Source organism: Pinus tabuliformis, chromosome 7, assembly GCF_031772625.1.
Source record: "Pinus tabuliformis cultivar Carrire ecotype Pingquan chromosome 7, CPIR1, whole genome shotgun sequence".
Lineage (NCBI taxonomy): Eukaryota > Viridiplantae > Streptophyta > Pinopsida > Pinales > Pinaceae > Pinus > Pinus tabuliformis.
Window position 1 is genome coordinate 1,656,134,450 of NC_142293.1, and position 6,000 is coordinate 1,656,140,449.

Consider the following 6,000-nt stretch of genomic DNA (forward strand, 5'->3'; position numbering starts at 1 on the left):
AGGCATTAGGAGAAGGTCCAGAAATTTGTCAAAAACTTGTCCTCGGAACATGCACTTCTACACCCTCAGAGGAGGTTTTGATGAATGGATGGATCGAGATTTATTAATGTTTTCATTTGATGTCTGCTACTGATGTTGCACTTTTGTACTCTTAGTAGATGTTAGAACAAGTAGAGGTAAATCATTTTTGCTTGAAGCTTATGAGTAGGATTAGTCATAAATGGTACTTTTATCTCTTGGCCATTTCTGCTTATATTCTTAAAGTGATATACAGTTTTCAGTTGTTTATATGTTACTGCATGAATGTATGAGTTACCATTTGGCACTTTTGTATGGTGGAGCCATTTATTTATGTCTGATATATGAATAACTTATTATGCGATATGTTGTTCACAACTGTTTTGCCTAACTTTTTATGCAAAGTGGTTTATCTTAATTGATTTCTATTCTTATGATAGCTAAATGATCTTTATTACCAGTTATTGTTTGAAATCTCTTTAGATCGCATAATAGAAGAAATACACCCTGGGTTAGAGTAGATTAGATGTGTTGTTTCTCATTAGATTACAATAGCATAGAGTTAGTTTAAAAGTTTGAATTAAATTAGCTTTAAGTACTCTTAGATCAGCATCATCCAACTCTGCACACACACACACCCTTAAATTGGGAAACTGGTCCCATTATCCCCAGTCGGACCCGCTATACCAAATGGATAAGGAGCTGCCAACCAAGGTCCGGACCGGGTGGGTATCCCCCTTGTTGTCGACCCGATTTTCGGGGTTTCAACATATTTGGCGCTAGAAGGAGGGCCCAAACTATGAATGGCACCTAAATCAAAATCTAAATACCATTCTGAGAGTAAAACGCCCTCATCAACTCCCTCGACTTCCCCAGTACGTTTAAATCCAAAGTCAGAAGTCGCTCAAGTATTAACCGCTGCTACATACCCTAATATTTCAGACCAATCTACCATTGAACCCCCTGAAGTTCAAACTCTGATTCGCAAACTCCATGGATTTTCTATTTCTACACAGAGGTCTGATAAATCTCAAAGCAGCGTGACTTCGCAGTACAATCCTGCTCATCCCCTGACCAGATTAAAGAGTGAAAAATTGGGCATCCAGCCAACTGAATTCCCTCTCCCCACCAGGAAAAGAGCAAGGAAAACACCACAAGAGTCTGACAGTGAGACTCTTTCATCTACATCGTCCATTTCAACTCCCTCACCGCGAAGTCAACCACCCACATCTTCATTCCAAACCATCCATCCATCTTCCACAACCCCTCTTCTTCAATCATCTAAGATCATAATATCTTCATCTTCCCAGCCTCAGGGATCATCCTCTTCACTTTCATTTACTAGCAGCTCAACAATGGCCCAGTCTCCATGGAACAATCCTGGGGCAGTTTTAATGCCTCCACCCCTGAGCCAAATACCGGCCCATCCTGAGAAATGGCTACCCAAATTCAATCCAGAATCAGGGATGCTAGCTGAAGAGCACATTAACGATTTCATGCTTTCTGTCAATCTCAACGGAGTTACCAACGAGGATGCTGTTGTCCTGCTTTTTCCCTATACAATGCAAGGAACAACCGGGTCATGGTACTTTTCATTACCCTCTGGGTCTATCACAAGTTGGGACATTTTTCAAAGTCAATTCCTTACCAAGTTTGGTGATGACAGATCAACGGCAACGTTAATCAATGACCTATCCAATCTTAAAACTGAGGCTAGAGAACCCATCAAAGATTTCAATTTACGGTTCAATAAGATCCTCAACAAAATTCCCACTGCTTCCCAACCCAGCGAAGAAGTACGATGTGAATGGTATATTACAGCCTTACCATCAAACTTAGCAATCTTCGTGGATAGGGAAAATAAACAACCTTAGTTGAAAATCTGACAAAGGCGATAGCAGTAGAGAAACGCGTAGTAGCCCTGGAAAAGAGATCTGCGATAGAGGAACGCAAATCTAAAAAAGTCACCTTCAAGGAAGACTCCAAGAAGAAGCAAACGAAAGACCCTTTCCATTTGGAAGGATTGCAAAAGGTATTAAAGACCATGTCCAATGAGATGATTGACATAAAAAAACAAGTAACAGAAACTTCTTCAAAAAAGCCCTACAGAGCTTTTAAAAGAGGCCCTTCAATGGATGTGAAACCACCCAACGCTATCTCAAATGTCGAATCTGAAGAAGAGGAAGAAGAAGAGAGTACCACTGAAGGGCAGACCGATGATGAAGAAGTTGAGGAACTACAAGGAATGTGGGATTTCATCCTCCCACAAGAAGAAGATCAAGAAGCATTTCCGGTTAGCACACGAAGCAAAAATCAACTTGATCCTCCCCAAACTACCCCTAAGCAGAAGGGCGCAAGCCCAGCAGCAAAAGATAAAGTCGCAACAAAGAAAATGACTGCTAAAGCGACTCAATCTAGCCCAGTCCAACCAGATCAAACACCTCCATCAAGAACACTGATAGTGTCGGATGAAATGGAATACAATATTATTGATGACATGAAAAAGACTAGGGCTAATATCACTCTTTATGAATTGAGCAAATTGAAACATCAACAAAAGATAATGATGAAAGAATTACATGTCGTGCCTACTACATCTTTGCCTACAGCTGTAGCTTCCCACAACATGGGAAGACCTCCAACCAACACGATCAATAAGATTGATCCAAATGATATCGCCTTGATTGGAGGAAGATCAAGGTCTCACACTCCCCCTTTTCTTCTCACTTATGAAATTTTCAATAAAAATGTGCACAATTGTTTGGTAGATTCTGGTGCTTCAACGAATATTTTACCCAAATCAATATGTGCCAAGTTGAATGTTCAACCACAAAAATCCGCAGTGCGCATAGTTCAGCTTGATCGATCTCAAGTCGAAGTGATTGGTGAACTTAATCAAGTAACCATAAGATTGTCGTCCAACCCGAAGGTATGTCAGGTTATTGACATTCTAGTAGCTGATATCCTAGAATTCTATGGCTTGATTCTTAGCAGGGATTGGTCCGAAAAACTCCATGGATACTTCTCAACCGACTGGTCGCACATGTGGTTACCCTACAATGGTAAACCGAATCAAATAAAGGTTGAACGAGAGTTACACCAGAAGTACATAGTAACAGAATTGGAGGGAGAAAATGAAGCAATAGCATATAACAGCAGTATCATAGGCAATTACTCGGTAGATTCTTTCCTCAGCAATTTCAATGCTCATACATCACCTTACTTAGAAAATTCAGTTTTGTCCCAAGTCGAAAATTTTTCCCAAACTGATAATTCAAAGTGTGTTAATTTTGTAGATAAACCTGTAAATACATCTTTGTTTTGGAAATTATATTTTGATGGCTCTAAATCTAACGAAGGAGCAGGAGCAGGATGTGTTCTGATTAGTCCAGAAGGAAATAAGACCATGCTTACGTGCAGACTTGAATTCGATTGCACAAACAATACAGCGGAATATGAGGCCTTGGTGCAAGGCCTATACAAAGCAATCGGGATGAACATCAAGTATCTTCAAGTCTTCGGAGACTCTGAGATTGTTGTCAAACAGGTACGTAACACCATACATTGCCTATCAGGTCATTTGAAACACTATCAATCTTTAGTACAAGATCTGACTGAGCATTTCGTAGCATTCAATATTTCGTCAATCCCAAGGCTCCAAAACGCGAGCGCAGACCTTTTAGCTAACGTAGCCTCTAGACTTATTCCCTCCGAAGATTTTAGTCCAGATAGATTCTCAATAGAATTAATCTTTAGACCGTCCATCCCTGACAACATTACAAATTGGAGAGTATTCAATGATGATCCTGATATTGTAAATTTCCTCACTTCTGAAGGATCCTACTCTAATCAAATAATTGACGAAGACCATCACAATCGACAAATACAACAAGATAGCACTGATAATGCTATACCTAAATCGGTGGTTAAGTTGGAAGACTTATACGATTTGAAAAGTCGATTTAAAAGGTCTACCAATTCTAAGCTCCACATTTCAACTCTGAACTACGAATTAGTAAACCTAGGAACCGATGATAAACCACAAAACGTTAATCTAGGCCACGGCCTAGCCCCTGAAGAAAAACTAGCGTATATTCATCTTTTGAGACAATACAAAAATGTTTTTGTCTGGAATTACGATGAGCTGAAGACATACGACACTTCTATCATTCAACATACTATCCCTATGATTGACAACGAAAAACCTTTCCAACAGAAACTCAGAAAAATCCACCCCAATTTAGAAAATCAGATAAAAACTGAGCTAAACAAGTTATTAAAAGCCAGAATAATTTTTCCCGTCAGACATTCCAAATGGGTCTCCAATATGGTACCTGTTAGAAAGAAAAACGGAGATATTAGAATCTGCATCGATTTTCGGAATCTCAACAAAGCCTGTCAAAAAGACAATTTTCCCCTCCCACCTATGGAGCAGATATTACAGGCAGTAGCAGGCTCAGAACTAATGTCTTTTTTGGATGGATTTTCAGGATACAATCAAGTTCTAGTACATCCCGATGATCAGTTAAAAACCACATTCCGAACTAAATGGGGCACATACGCATATCGGAAGATTCCATTTGGTTTGATCAATGCCGGCACTACATTTCAGAGAGCCATGGACATCGCATTCAAGGGTTTAGTCAATAAATCTATAGTAATTTATTTGGATGATATAACAGTGTACTCCAAGAAGCGAAGCGACCATCTCAAAGACTTGAAACAAATCTTTCAACGATGTTTAAGGTATGGGATTTCACTTAACCCAAAGAAATCTTTTTTCGCATTAAGTGAAGGAAAACTTCTAGGATTCATAGTGTCAAAATCTGGTACTCACATTGAGCCTAACAGAATCAAAGAAATTTCTGAAATATCCCTACCTCATAATAAAAAAGCCATGCAATCTTTCCTTGGTCAAATCAATTTTGTGAAGAGATTTGTCCCAGATTTTTCACGAATTGTTTCTCCTTTGCAAACCATGATTAAAAAGAATTCAAATTTTAAATGGGGTCAAGATGAGCATGAAGCATTCAACCTGATCAAACAAGCTATCATTAACGCTCCATCTTTAGCAACCCCGAATTTTTCAGAATCTTTTATCTTATACACATTTGCCTCAAAGAAATCATATGCCGCAATTCTAACTCAAGAAAATCAAGAGAAAGCGGAAGCTCCAATCGCATTTTTTAGCTCGAATTTACAAGGTGCTGAACTCAACTATTCAGACGTGGAGAAACAGGCATATGCTATTTTCAAAGCGGTCAAATATTTCAGACCTTTCTTACTTAAAACCCATACTAAGGTCATAGTACCGTTTCCAGCGGTAAGAAATCTCCTAATACAGAAGGATGTGGGTGAAAAAAGAGCAAATTGGATCACTACTTTACAAGAATACGACCTTGAGATCAAACCAGCAAGCATTGTAAGAGGTCAAGGCTTCTGCAAAATGTTGGCTGGAGCATCGCAAATTCCTGAAAATTCATCTGAAGAGGTACAAATGTATGAGGTAAGCCTAAACGATGCAGAATCATTATATGTTGACACCATTTATTATCTTAAGAACGGGTATGCTCCATCACACCTGGATCACACCAAGAAAAGAGCTCTGAGATTGAAAGCTAAACAATATCAGCTCATAAATGATGTTCTGTTTAAAAGGAATTACGATTCTGTTCTTCTTAGGTGTCTTGAGAAAACTGAAGCCGAAAAGGTTTTGCAGGAACTCCATGATGGACCAGCAGGCGGACACTATGCTGGAGATGCTACTGCACATAAAATCTTACGTGCAGGATATTATTGGCCCACGTTGTTCAAAGACTCACACAGTTACGTGAGGAAATGCCAAGTCTGCCAAACTACTGCAAGGAGACAAAAAAAACCGTCCATGCCACTACAGCCGGTAAACATCGAGCAACCATTCAATCAGTGGGGCTTGGACATAATAGGTGAGATCGTTCCTCACTCTTCTAAGCAGCATAGATA